The following is a 15,627-nucleotide window of genomic DNA, read 5'->3' on the forward strand; positions in this document are numbered from 1 at the left end:
GTATAACACTTATACTTATAACAAGTATATCACACCATTTTTTTAAAGTAGTAAATCCTCACTTTTAACCCTTTAATTAGATTGATTTTAATTAATATTTTATATCTTGAAATATTAATGGAGCTAGGTCTGAATTGAATTCGCACTAGAGTTTGGACTTTGAGAAACCCCAGTTTGTTATAAATACTGTGCAGTGCCAAGTTGTGGAATAAGTATTTTGCTTATCCTTCCTTCTATTTATATATTAGAGGATAAATGTTTAAATACACAAACTGTATCCAACACTCTATCCATCACAACCAGTAGCATTTACCTTCATGTTCAAGCTGTTTTGTTCCAATGATGGGGTCAAAACAGGACAGAAAACAACTTCTAAATTGTTTTGTGATTTTAAAACCTTCATAGCATATTAGAGGACTTCAGGACGAATCATACAAAATAATAAGGAAGAGTCATTGACTCCCTTTAAAGCAATGAATTTACTGAAGGAACAATGTTTCTGTGGTAATATACAAGTAATCAGCTTTTTCTGTCACTCTTTATGTCAGATCTGGTCTTTACTCCACATGATCCTCACTGACACTGTGAAGTATGAAGGAGCACCAGCAGGACCCTGAGATGCTCATCGATCTCATGTACAGGTCAGTACCCTCTCTCTCTCTTTCTCTCACATATACATCAGGTGTGTCTTGTGATCTGTGTGTGCTAGTGGCTCTTCTGTCTTGTAGGATTGCTAAAGGCTATCAGAACTCTCCAGACCTGAGACTTACCTGGCTGCAGAACATGGCAGGGAAGCACTCGAGAGAGGCAATCATGCAGAGGCAGCTCACTGTCTGGTGCACAGCGCCGCCCTGTGGCTGAGTACTCAACATGCTTGAAGACTGTCGCTACCCTCCTATCGGCTGTGTCTCCTTCCAGGTATATGATGTGTGTTTTGGTGTATTGTAGAAAACACAACACCACCAAAAAAACATAGTACCTAATTAAAAATGAGGTTATTTATTATTTATGATCTACTATTTATTTATTTAAATAACAAATAGCATGTATAAAGTAGCATATCTCCCATGTTGGTGAAAAATCATTAAAAAATTATTTGCAAGAGTTAGGTAAGAAGTAAATTGTAACGAAACGCACAAAACGTAATGTATCAGCCAATACTGATATCATTTTATTCAAAGTGGCATTTATACAGTACTTATTAGTTTGGTGTTATTCATTCATTTTTCCATAGTTGCTTTAATCAATCAGGGGTTGCCACAGTGGAATGAACCTAATCCTACACTTTCTAATAATCCCCACCCTGATTATCAGCCATTTTAAGCAATTATCAGATTCTGTTTATTTTTATGTGTGCGCTTTGAACAAGTAGGGATAATTGACTGATACATTTGTGCATCTCTCAAAATTATGTTATATAATTTAATTGTTTGGTAAAAAAATGTCAACACTTTAATTTGTGGACCAGTTCTCACTATTAATTGGTTGCCAATTAGTATGCATATTACGGGCTGTTTAATAGTATGTTTAAAGCACATATGAATGCTTTATTTTGCATGATCCTTTATCCAATCTCATACCTAAACTGAAATACTTAAAAATACTTAAATACCTTATTTACTATTAATAAGCAATGAATTAGAAGTTTGAGATGGAAGCTATAGTAGATAATGAGAACTAACCCCTGAAATAAAAGTGTTACTATATACATTAGGGCTCGGCAATATTGCAAAAAAATAATCAACAATATCATGTTTCATATCATTCATATGGGTATCGATAATTATTTGAATATTTTTTAAACAATCCATTAGGAATATTAGGATGTTTTTATTTAACCACCTTATTTTAATTTACCAACATTCCAAGGCAATAGTTTTATAGTCAAAAACAAAATATTTAAACAAAAATATCTGATCTCTTTGTAATAAATAAACATAATGTGTAAAGAGGACTCTTAAAACTTGATAAATAAAATGTTACAAAGTGTGTCAGCAATAATGATACAGTAAACCTCAAACTCTGTCAACAACACAAATTATGATGATCAAATCTGAGCTTTCAGGTAAAGGAGCAAGCCATCATTATTCAAATACATATGTGAATTTGAATAATGAAAGTGTGAAGTTGAATGACTATATTACCCACATGCTAAAAACTCTTCAGATGTGGAGCTAGTGACGGAATGCACAAGAAAATCTCCTCAAGGCTGCTAGCCAGTCATTTTCACGTGTGTTGTTAATCTGACCTGAAGTGACAAGCACAAGTGCGTGGTTTCCTTCACCATTTTCAATGCGTTTTGTGCTCACGCTCCCCTGCTGTCTTTCTGTAACTAGGCGACCATCAAGCGTTTTCTCAGTGGATGACAAATGAATAAAACATTGCTGCAGCTCTGATACTTGTTTATGGAAAAAAGTTAAAATCGCTGCAGTGTTTGGGTGCGCTGTGTTTGTCTGAGAGTAATTAGTCTGCCGTATTACTGAAATGTGTATATTCCATACAAAGTGTGAAGCACATTGGTTAGTTCTACTTGCATGAATCACGGTGCACTTGCGGTATTCGGATGCTCCCATATATGGGTGTCATGCAAGTCATGCACCTCCATTAGAAATGACAAGCTGACACCCCTAAGCTTATTGGCATTGCTTCCAAGGCATGCTCAGCAGCCACATTTAATAAAACTATAGCCTTCATACCCAAACTTATACCAAACTTTTTTTTATCGATATTTACAATGGTGTTAGGTCATAAATATTGAGATGTTATCGCCCAGCCCTATAGTACATTGTTTATAGTGGTTACACATATATAACGAGAATAATAAATTGAAAATGCAAATGTCGGAACATTTTCAATAGAATATATTTTTTTACTTATATTATGCTTATATATGTATTTTTCTTCATATTTGTTCAATATAAAATTTGTAACGCCTTATTGAACTGAATCAATCATTATGAAATTTGTGTTGTGTTACATTTTTTTAGGCATCTCAGACACTTTAATTGTATTTCACAGAGTATTTCGTCGAGACGTTCTGGAGGAGTCTGCGGTGTCTGATGACATTTTGTCCCCGGAGAGGAGGGCATCTGTTCAGGAAAATACTTCAGTGAGCTGGCCATCGTGGGACTGCTGGAGCAGGCAGCTGGCCTCGTTTAACATGGTAAGAGCTCACGTCATGTCACTCATGGAAAACCTTGAGGACATCGAAGTCAGCGCCACGCATTTTTGAGGGATTATTAATATCAGTACAGCCAAGGCTAACTCTTTCTGTCTCTCCTCCAGGCTGCAATGTACGAGGCCATAAATGAGGTTTATAAGATTCTCTGTCCCATTCATGAGGCCAACAGAGACTTTAAGAAGCTGGCCTCAGTGCATGGCAAACTGCAGGATTGCATTTAACAAAGTGTACAATCAGGTTTGTGACTCAAGAATCTGTGGTTAAACATCTGAATATGGCTTTAATATTGAACCTGTATAAACCTGTATGTTGTATGACCCAGTGTTTCTCAACCACGTTCCTGAAGGACCAACACTGCATGTTTTGGATGTCTCCTTTGTCTGTCACACCAATTACAGGTCTTTCAGTCTTTCAGAGCTGATTGTCTAAATCAGGTGTCTTTGGTTAAGGAGACATGGAAATGTGCAGTGCTGGTCGTTCTCCAGAAATATGGTTGAGAAATACTGGTATAACCCATAAGTTGTAGATATTGGAGCAAAAATCCACAAACTCTTGAATGCTCCACACAAAACCACAGCAGGGAGCCAGTATCTGATGCGCTGCAAGTATACGGAAGGTCTATCTAAATTTTGCGTAACTTCAGCAGAAAAGGACTCTTTTGAAGGTAAATCAGTAACAGAACTCGAAAGCTTGCGAAATCTGAATGTGAGAACTTGTCATATTTGTCATTGTAAGTTGAAATTGACAGATGTGAAAAGCTGAATCTCTTAATTTGCACACAATTACATTATTCAAAAACACTTGCAACTGCATTTGGTGATGGTACAGTTGCAAAACTCTCTTGTGTACTTAAAACACGAGAACCGCGGGTGGAGGAGGGGTGAAAGCTGTTTATTGGCCGATGTATGATTAATGAACAGTGCCAACCAGCATGACATGGTGTTTGAAAGAAATAATATAAGAATATGAATCAGTTATTTTTTAACATACTTGTAAAATGTTTTTTTTTGTTGAATATAATTCGTTTTACAACTGACATGTAATGCAAGCAGAGAGAATGTTAATCTAATTACTGCATAACTTCAGCAGAAAACAACTTTCTATTCATGTAAACATTTGCATTGCATTCATGATAAATAGACGAAAAAGCCACTCAGGATTAGTAATTAAAACATTTTTAAAGTCTGAAGATCAAACTTGCAAACTTGTGATCAAGCCAGATATGAAAGCAGCAGCTGGTCCCGCATATGGAAATCTGCGCTACTGCAATATATGAAAAATATACAGTTGAAGTTAGAATTATTAGCCCTCCTTGAATTATTAGCCCCTTTGTTTATTTTTTCCCCAATTTCTGTTTAACAAATAGAAGATTTTTTTCAACACATTTCTACACATAATAGTTTTAATAACTCATTTCTGATAACTGATTTCTTTTATCTTTGCCATGATGACAGTAAATAATATTTGACTAGATATTTGTCAAGACACTTCTATACAGCTTAAAGTGACATTTAAAGGCTTAACTAGGTTAATTGGGTTAACTAGGCAGGTTAGGTTAATTAGGCAAGTTATTGTATAGCGATGGTTTGTTCTGTAGACTCTCGAAAAAAAATTTGCTTAAAGGGGCTAATATTTTTTACTTTAAAATGGCTTTTTAAAAAATTAAAAACTGCTTTTATTCTAGTCGAAATTAAACAAATAAGACTTTCTCCAGAAGAAAAAATATTATTAGACATACTGTGAAAATGTCCTTGCTCTATAAAACATCATTTGGGAAATATTTAAAAAGAAAAAAATTTCAAAGGGGGCTAATAATTCAGAATTCAACTGTATGTGTATATATACATACAGTATATTATATGTTATATAAATATGATATTTATATAAATATAAATATTATATTATGGCCCACTCATAATTGTTTTAAATGACAAATTTTAGTTTAAAATTAAATTGTGTTATTGCAATTAGGTAAGTCCAAACAAAAAAATTCATATTATGAGAAAGCAACACAAGTTTGCCTATATGTTGCTAGAACAAGTGAGCTCAGTCTTATTAACAATGAAACTAGCCTTAAAGGAAATGTGCTCGGATGGAGTAGATGTGGAAGGGATGATCCCACACTTTCTATTTCCTTCCCGACATTATTAGCATGATAATATATGTGTGCACAGACCACCAATTGTTGTATTTTTATTTCCCGTTCATAAACCGACTAATGTCGAGTTCAGACTGCATGATTTTAGCCCCAAGTTTGACTCATCGACAGGTTTTGAGAAATCGCCTACAAATGCCTGAAATCACAGGCAAAATCGCTGCTCGTTCACGTGAGTAATAATCACACAGTGTGAACGATTGAAGACGCGATCTGAGATCATCGCCGATGAGTCGACGACCCCCATGAGTTTTTGCTTGCTAAATATCTGGAGCTGTCGGCGATTCAATCATGCCGGGTGAATTGTGTTCTGATCGGCGATCACCTACAACCCACGATGAGAGCAGCATCCACTAGTGTGGATTTCGACAAGCCAGCCTGATGTTGAGGGTGAAGTTAAAAGGGCTTCTTTTTAGTCTATTTGGACCCAAGAAATGAAGGAAAAACTAGTGTAAATTTGGCAGGAGCACCCGTGTCTGTTTGACATGTCATCTGAGCAATACCACAACCGGGTCGAAAAAAGAAAAAAGTTGAAAGGAGGAAAAATTGCTAATTCCCTTCAAAAGCCAGGAGAGCAAAATAAGAACATTTCTAACCCCCACTAAAGGCTTCTTTATCATTATGTAGTTAATAACAAAGATATACTACGTGACTGCTCGCTGTTTCCATGTCATTTCTTGCATGCATTTGTGTTATGAAATGTAGTTTTTGCATCAAGACAAAGTTGTCTGTGATTCTCTGTCGCTGATCCATTCTACAGTGTAAACACTGCAGCGACTGAACCCTACCCCTGATAGTCATGCAGTGTGAAAACATCTGTGACTTTGAAACCATGCAGTCTGAACTCGGCATAGTTCTGGAGGTAATTAGTATTATAATAACACTTATACTGAAACGGTTAAGAATGGTTAGAATGACCAAAACAACATTTCAGATGCTTTACAATGTGCTCAGCCTGCTGGTTTGTCCATTAACACACATTTTATCACCCACATGATCTCTTATAACAAAATCACATGACCTTTTAATGCGAATACTGGAATTTGTTCGGTAAAAGTGTTTCCATTATAGATTATGCGCATCTTCTTATTCAATAAAATCCTTCTCAGTTATGCGCACATGTTTTTTTTATGTGCATAATCAAAATACGCATGAAAATAGGTGGATGGAAGCATAGCTAATGTGACTTATTTTCCATAAAATACATTGTGTTAAATGAAATGAAATTAGATATTTTTGTCATCGTTAGTTAATTTATTTGGTTTAGAACGTAATGCAGCCATGCCTATAAAAGTAATTGATATATTGTAATTGACTGTTCTGCATGATGAGAGCTGTAAATGATGTGGAAACAGCCTGTCCTGAGGTCTGTCTGGCCCAGAGACATCAACAGCTGACCTCTGCCTTGGGGCTGTGTTATTGCAGTGTGTGTGGTTTAGATGTGTGATGGATGTCTTGTCTCTGTGTCTTGTCGGTGCTGATGTGTCTCCTGCCGTGCTTCCACACAAACACACACACACATGCAGAGCTCAGGATGGGAGGTAAGGTTGATCAATCACACTGTATATTTATTTCTCTACCACATGTTGCAGTTTATGTCCGAAGGAATTTTCTCCTCCTCAGAAACTAACTGTGTCTGCTCTTTATCTCCTTTTATTTCTCCATCTGACTCCTCCTGTGCGGTCTGTCTGTTTTTCTGGTGAGTGAACATGAACTCGGTTGCCCAACACAAATTTCAGGCCATCTCTGACACACTTATGTAAGGTCATTTTACAACAATGGCAGAAGTCAGAAAGCCATCATCATAACCCTCCATGGCATTAATGTGGTGTCCTGGGGCTTGTTGTGTGTGAAATAGGCTAAAATGCTGTTATTTAGGCTTTTATGTGACTTCTATCTTTTCTCTACATGTGACCTCAATGTTCAGGTCGTAGAGGATGTTCGGCACCTACTTTCGTGTGGGCTTCTATGGGTGCCGCTTTGGAGATCTAGATGAGCAGGAGTTTGTCTATAAAGAGCCGTCCATCACTAAACTGGCCGAGATCTCACATAGACTGGAGGTACATTAGTTTATTTGAGGGATGATAATGAGCCTTGCTGTTTTGATAATAAAATATATATTTTTATTGTTGTTATCGCTAATAAAAAAAGAATGATTGGTCACACTTTACAATAAGGTTTCATTAGTTAACATAGTTAATGTATCTGTTAACGTGAACTAAGTATGAACTATGCTTGTAGAGCATTTGTTAATTATGGTTCACATTTATTTAAAATGCTAGTTAATATTATTCAATGCACTGTAAGTAACATAAACTAACAATGAACAACTTTATTTTCAATAACTAATGTTAACATTAAAAATTACTGTAGTAAACTGTATTGTTCATGTTAGTAAATACATTAAACCTCCTTAAGTCAACTGCTATTTTGGGGTTTCCGCCTGGATTTTGCCTACCCAAATTTAAAGCTTCCCAAATCCACATGCAGAGGTGTAATGCAAAAGTTTAAAATAATTTCATAAACACTGTTGAAAATGATTAAAATAATTGTATATGTTGTCTTTGTTATAACAAATAATAGCTTTTTTTTTTTGTAAACTCAAATTTGAAAGTGTATCTTTTAGGTTTTGTATGGTCTAGGTTGCTGTAATTAATTTTGTTGGTTCCTGCATATGTCAGTAATCATAGGAAAAAGAAAAACATCTCTATCATATCCTATGCATAAGTTATTCTATTCCAACTGATGAGAGAATGGAACCAATTATGGGGGTATTGAGGAAGTACAGACCTTCGAAATTTAAAGAATACGGAAGTAAATGACGTCACCGATCTGGTACCGGATCCCAGAGTTTAGGAGATTAACTAACATTAACTACTCTGAAAAAAAAATGTTGGCTTTCACACAATTCCTTCATGTTGTCCCAACACAAATCAATTAAGTTGACTTAATTGTTTTTACAAATGTAAGTGGATTGAACATAAAACAAATGATTATATAATAATAAAAAATACTAATGACTTATATTTTATTAATGATCATGAGAGTTTAACTAAACTCTGGGATCAGGTAACAGGTCCGTGACGTCCTTTACTTCCGCATTCTTTAAATTGTAAAGGTCTGTACTGACCCAATACCCTTATAAGTGGTTCTGTTCTCTCATCAGTTGAAATAGAATAACTTTTGCATAGATTATGATAGAGACATTTTTCTTTTTTCCTATGATTACTGACATGAGCTGGAACCAACAAAATGAATTACAGCAACTTAGACCACACAGAACCTAAAAGGTACACTTTTAAATGTGAGTTTACAAAAAAGTGCCTTTTTTTTTGGAGGGGTTTATTATAACACAGATAACAAATACTATTATTTTAATCACTTTCATCAGTGTTTTATGAAAATTCAAAGGGTTTTCTTTAAAATGATTAATGATACCAAACTTTTGCATTTACACTTCCGCATGTGGATTTGGGAAGCTTTTGAATTTGGGTAGGCAAAATCCGAGTGAAAAGCCCAAAGTAGCACTTGACTTTGAGTTTAAAGCATTCAGGCACAAGACCTTTTATCATTTGTATCTTATTAAATTTTCAATACTAGTATTTGTATGATTAATAATGACAGTGAATGTACTTTTGATAATTATGATAATAATAAATATTAGTGATATATAAATATGGTAATTTATTTCTGGGCATGGAATATGTTTTTGTTTTTTTTTGTTATTTAAAGCGTGTATTTTGTTGTGCTTACATCTAAAAACGTTTTTTTGTTTTTAAAGAAATCCTCTTTACTTTTTATGTTGAATTCTGAGAAATGATATATAGTCCAATCTTGAACTATTGAGGTGGGTAACACTTTATTTTGATGGTCCATTTGAGTATTAGTAGACTGTCTGCTTAATATCTGTTGAGACTGCTCCTTCAACAGACATTTAACTGGCTATAGAAAAACTTTGCAAGTACATGTCAACTTACACTAACCCTAATCCCAACCTGAAAGTCTACTTATAATCTAATGAGAATTAGTTTGCATGTAGATGCAATGTAACTCAAATTCATCAAACAAAACCGTCAAAATAAAGTGTGACCTTGAAGTGTTTAGTAAGTTTGAATTGTTTATTTATTTATTATTTATTTATTCAGTTAACATTTATTTCAAGTAGTGTAATTTAATGTTTTTTTTATATAATATATTTTTATAAGTAATATTTACATTTTTTTAATAACCCTGTCTTTGGTCTACCAAATAGTTTACTTAATGACTCTACGCATCTTTAAATTATGCTTTTAATATAATAATTTGTAAGTTTATGCTGATTCTCTTTGTAGGAGTTTTACTCTGAAAGATTTGGTGATGAAGTGGTGGCGATTATCAAAGACTCCAATCCTGTTGACAAGAACAAACTGGACCCCAATAAGGTATGAACACTAGTGCAGGACAGAAGACTTTTTATCAAACAAAGATTATTCTATGTTCATTTCAGTGTTATTTTAGTGTTCTTTATAGTTCTATACCTTAAATTAGATTTATTGCACTATTATTTTATTATATTTATAGATTATATTATATATTATTATTATTGTTGTTTTTTTATACTGCTGTATTAAATGGTTTATATATTCTATATTATACAGTGCTCAGCATAATTGAGTACACCCCATTTTGAAAATTAATATTACTTTCCATTTCTCAGTGATTATAAGCAATGTATTTTGGTGCATTTAAACAAAAGAGATTCATTAAAATAATATTTTAGTCACCAAACATATTTAAAAATTGAAATATAATACAATTAAATTCAAGCAAAATATTGCAAAAAAAAAAGATTTACAAACTACAACATTTCAACAAAATTTTATATATTTTTTGTTTCTCTTGATTTTTGCTATTTTTGAAAATTTAATTTTGTATTTTTCCCTAACATATAAATTTGGGCTACTAAATTTTGAACCGTTATTGTATACATACAAAATATACATACAAAAAATGCTACATTTTCTAAAAGTAATACTGGAACATCAAGTTTAACTTTCATAAATTTCATAAAGACCTCATTTTTAATCGCAAACATTAGAGTCTTAAATATTTAAAGTAACCATGAGTCAAAAGCTATTATATTTTAGTATATACAGTGTAATACACTACACTTAGAAGTACTTGCATTTTGCAATGATGCATTCAATTGTTAAAAATTGACAGTAAAGGCATTACTTTCATATTTATATTTCATAAAAGGGTAGATGGTTAGCAGCATGTGCAAGTTTAAAAAAAAAAAAAAATATATATATATATATATATATATATATATATATATATATATATATATATATATATATATATATATATATATATATATATATATATATTATATCAAGCAAAATTTTTGGAAAACATGAGGAGATTTATCTCAAACATTTGACTAAAATATTATCAAAACCAAACATTATTATTAATATTTATTATTATGTTTTTTTTGTTTGTTTGACTTTAACTTTCCAGTATTTTTCAGTATTGCTTAAGTTTTAGAAATTTCACACAGGTTCTTTTTATTAGACTTTTCTCAAACAGTAGGCAATGTTCACAATTAATTAGTAACAGTTTTAGTAAACAAAACCTGCCTGCTACATATTGATGTTCAGACCTCTAAAACTTATAGCAGTTGCTGTTCTAGCAGGCAGAGTTTTGCACATGTGCTCTACATGTCGAACTCTGCTGTTTGTGTTCGACCAGGCGTATCTTCAGATCACATACGTGGAGCCTTTCTTCGACACCTACGAGCTGAAGGAGCGCATCACGTACTTTGACAAGAACTACAACCTGCGCACCTTCATGTACTGTACGCCATTCACGCTGGACGGTCGGGCTCATGGAGACCTGCACGAGCAGTACAAGCGCAAAACCATCCTCACCACCTCACACGCTTTTCCCTACATCAAGACCCGCATCAACGTCATCCACAAAGAGGAGGTGCGGGATGCTTTTCTCAGTCAGAGAGTCGTCAGGTGCTAATTTGTATAATCTTTCTAACCGTATTTTCACTCCAGATTATTCTAATGCCAATGGAGGTGGCCATCGAGGACATGCAAAAGAAAACTCAGGAACTGGCCTTTGCCACCCATCAGGACCCTGCTGACCCAAAGATGCTCCAGATGGTGCTGCAAGGTTGTGTTGGCACTACTGTGAATCAGGTAACATCTTGAAAATCTTAAAAGCACTTCAATTTTAGACATATGCAAACAAGGCATGGAAAAGAACTTAAAAACAAACTGAATTGTCAAAAACAGAATGAAAAATCTAAGAAATTCTTAAATTACAAATCTTACATTTAAATCTTGTACAATAACACTGACAAATACAGTAAAGTAAACAAATAAAGCAAAGGGAGACATTGGCTTTTACAGAGTTAGCTTAGCAAAGCCTACAGCGAACACAAAGGTTGGGAACTACAAAATATACATCCGGGTTAGTGAGATCACAAGCGCTTCAGGTTACGCGCATTCACCACGCGCAGCGAAGGGGTGTGGCCAGAGACACTGTAATGCTGTAATGTAGCAGAGAAAGCTAAAATGCCGTCCAAACGCTGCTATTTCCACATAGCTTCTTCTGTTTCTGTATTTGGCCTTCCAAAAGACTGGACACAAAGAGAGAAGTGTTTACAGTTTAATTTTAATTATGTGCCAGAGAATTATAAAAAACATAGCTAGCATTTGTCAAAGGACAGCTTCCAGAATCTCTTCCAGTTCAGTCTTGGATTCGGCTAAAACTCCTAAAAGAAGGAGCAGTTCCAGCCATAATAGACGAAGCTTTGGATTGTGAGCCACAACTTGTAAGTATTTTTATTTGTTAAAATTTATCTATTACATACACAGTTTCTAGCGTTAATGGTATATTGTATCAAGGACGTAAACAACAGGAAATGCTGTTTGGCACCCCTAACAATTTAACTACAAGTGCATATTTATCCATTCAACCGCTGTAAACACTCACAGTTTTCACAAGTGCTACAGTGTGTCTCTATGCGGCTGCTTTCCTTGTGTTCTACATCTCAAATAGCGAACTCGTAAAATATGTGAACGCTTCATATTACTTACACATGCTTATAACTCTAATATATTTGAAAGACACTTGTCAGATTTTATTTTAGAGAGCAGACATGAGGTTTAGCTGTGTTCTCTTCATTTTCTGTCAGATTCAGGCTCAAACAGATATTGCTAACAGTAGGGCTGCACGATTAATCGAAAAAAGATCACGATTCGACCCTACATACAATCTTAATTCAGCTTTTCTACAATTTAGCCAATTATATTTTCAAGGTCAGGAGAGAAACATGAAGGCAGTTGCACGTTTTCACAGCAACATTGACACCTTCAAATGGCGTTAAAAATGTCGCACACTGTATTTATAAGGTATAATTCACGCCAAAATGTCATCTCTGTCTTTATGTAATTATGTATTCGTTGCCGCGAAATCACACATGAGCTGACCGCGTGGTGTGTGAGCTGTTTGTGTACTTCCGAGAATGAGCGCATGCACGCATGACGCCCACTTTAGTGGACACTACCTGCATAGGCTGTAAATAACAGGTAATAAAGTTCTAAATAAGGTTCAGTTTGTTGCACAATCGTTTGAGGGCCACGCGGGAGGTTTAATTTGCACTTGATTTGTCAGTATAACAACCCTAGCTTATATATAATATGGAATATAATGCAAGATGGAATCTTATAATGACAAAATTCTAATTTTACCAGTGAAAACTAATGATCTAACAATATTGTCAATAACAGATAACAAGAACATGTCTTAAACATAATAAATCAACATCAGAATTATGAATAGTTATATTCTGATGTCATAATTTTACTGTAAATTAACAAACAGGATATATTGAAAGTCTGTTCAAGTCCACCATAATGACTGTACAAAATTGAGCATTTTAAGCAACAGTAGATATACACATAGGCCTAATATTATTATTGTTGTTATACCATATGTTTGAGAATTAACAATAATAATAGGCTAATCATATTAACCTTTATTTTACATTTACAGAATCGTGAGAAAATGGTGATCTTGATTTTAAACCAAAAAAAAAAAATCGTGATTCACATTTTTGCCAGAATCGTGCCCTAGCTAACAGCTACTCTGACTGACAGTATTTACACAGCCTAGGCACAGCACATGCTATTAGAGGTGTGATGCTTTTCCTGGTGATGTGTAGCCGATCCGCAAATCACAGCACATTATGTTAGCTGACCAATCATTTCGGAGGAACTAGGAAATATGACAGTTGTTTTCATGTTAGCAGAGTAGCTGTATATAATCAAAGTAAGATAAATGGAACAATAACTTGATTTTTTTTTACAAATGTAGTATGAGCACAGATTGCTTTGCATCTTAAAAACACGACCAAGCCTTAAAAATACACTCTGGACCACCCCTTTAAAATTCTCTGAACGTGACTTTTTAAAACGGTCAAAAAAATCTAAATTTACTGACATTTTTAATGTAAATATTAAATGAAATGATAACTACTGTAAGGGCTTTCATGGTGCTACATATGCTGGGGTAGGAATCACAAAAGTGCTTCATTTAAAATTAATGGTGCTATAAAAAGTCCTTGAAAGTACTTGACTCTGCTGTTCATGAGCGTGTGGGAACCATGCTTTCAGGTTAAAGCTAGACACTACAGGTAAATAGGGTACAAAATGAGTTTTCAGTCATCACCACACTTTCACAGCTGACTGATTACATTACGGAGATGTTTACATGTTTTTGTTGTTGTTTTTTAGTTTGGGGACTCTGGTGTTCTGTATCAAAATAAATGGCCTAAATTGCAAACTTTTGAAAACGAAGCATCAGCTATTCACAGTCACTCTCTGATCGGTCTACCTGACTATTGAACATCTTTTTCTGATTCATCCAGCCCCTCTCATATGACCATTATGCAACTGGCAGATGGTTAATATCGATGCTAGCAAAATATGTGCATACCTATTGAGGGTGAGTGGTCACATATTATGCATTTTATGCTGTATAGTGTGGACGAGCGTTTTTCTGAAATGCGGTAAGTAGGGATGTCCTGATTATTTATTTTTTTTGCCCTCAAGTCCGAGTCTGAGTTATTTGATTTGAAGTATCTACCAATACTGAAACCAAATCCGATAGTTTTATAATACATTAAAAAAAAGAACAAAGAAGAGCAAAGAAACAGATCCAGGATGTTCCTTATGTTTCATTTAATTCACCTTATTTTAACATTCATTAACTCTGTTAACAAACAGAGCACTTCTGTGAGGTAGCTTGAATAATCAAGTAATAAATAACATCAATTCTTCACTTTTGTACTTTAGTGCAGGGCCGGCCCAAGCCTTCAGGGGGCCCTAAGCAGGATTTTAGTTGGGGCCCCCTTGGTGCAAACAATGTGACAAATTATCGTTGATCCTTGATTATTCGCACACTGTAAATTTAAAACATGCATTATCGATTTTATTTGCTGTAGTTGTGTTACTTGTATCATAAAATATGTTTAAAGACAATTCCAAATATTATACTGCAGAAACAACTGCCTATTGATCAACTGCCTATTGATCCCACTTTTTATATGACTACTTGCCACAAAACTAAACAGTTAGACACAAAACATTAATCTAAGCTGTAATTAATGTTGACAGAAACAAAAACAGTTGGAAGTAGCCAATAGCATATAGCCAAAATGCAGTTTTCATAAATAATTATAAATTAAGTGAATTTTTTTCTGTAAAGTAAACAAATTAATCTGCCAATGAGATAAGTAAAATAATCTTATTTAAAACAAAAACAATATTCTTTTATTTACTCTAATTGGCAGATTATTGAGCTTTTTTTTATGAAGAAAAAAAACGCACATAATTTTGACAAAAAATCTGTCTAGAAAATGTTTATTGGTTAAATTTTTTTTAGATATTTGGACTAGACAAAAAAAGAAGAAAGAAAATTTATTTTTGCAGTGTATTTACCATCCATAGTTAATGGCTGTGTAATAAGAAATTTGAAACAAATGTATAAATCAGAAGCTTATTTTTTATCACCAAGTTTATGAAGCGTTTTGCTGCTGTGCCGTGCACTGTTGCTTCAATCACGATATCAGTGATTCTGCGATAAATCAACAGAAAACCAATCACAAATATATCATAAAAAAATGCATCAAAAATGAAAAAAAATGTATAAAAAAATGCAAAAAGGAAAAACTGCATCAAAAGGTTGATTCATTTTTTTAATGACAGCATGTTTCTAAAATTGCAACAATGTA

General features: G+C 34.0%; 1 pseudogene; it reads left to right on the forward strand.

The window, feature by feature from the left end:
* Nucleotides 1–15,627, forward strand: part of LOC130221515 (dedicator of cytokinesis protein 7-like) — a 128,455-nt pseudogene that overhangs the window by 101,189 nt on the left and 11,639 nt on the right.

This window comes from Danio aesculapii, chromosome 3, assembly GCF_903798145.1.
Source record: "Danio aesculapii chromosome 3, fDanAes4.1, whole genome shotgun sequence".
Lineage (NCBI taxonomy): Eukaryota > Metazoa > Chordata > Actinopteri > Cypriniformes > Danionidae > Danio > Danio aesculapii.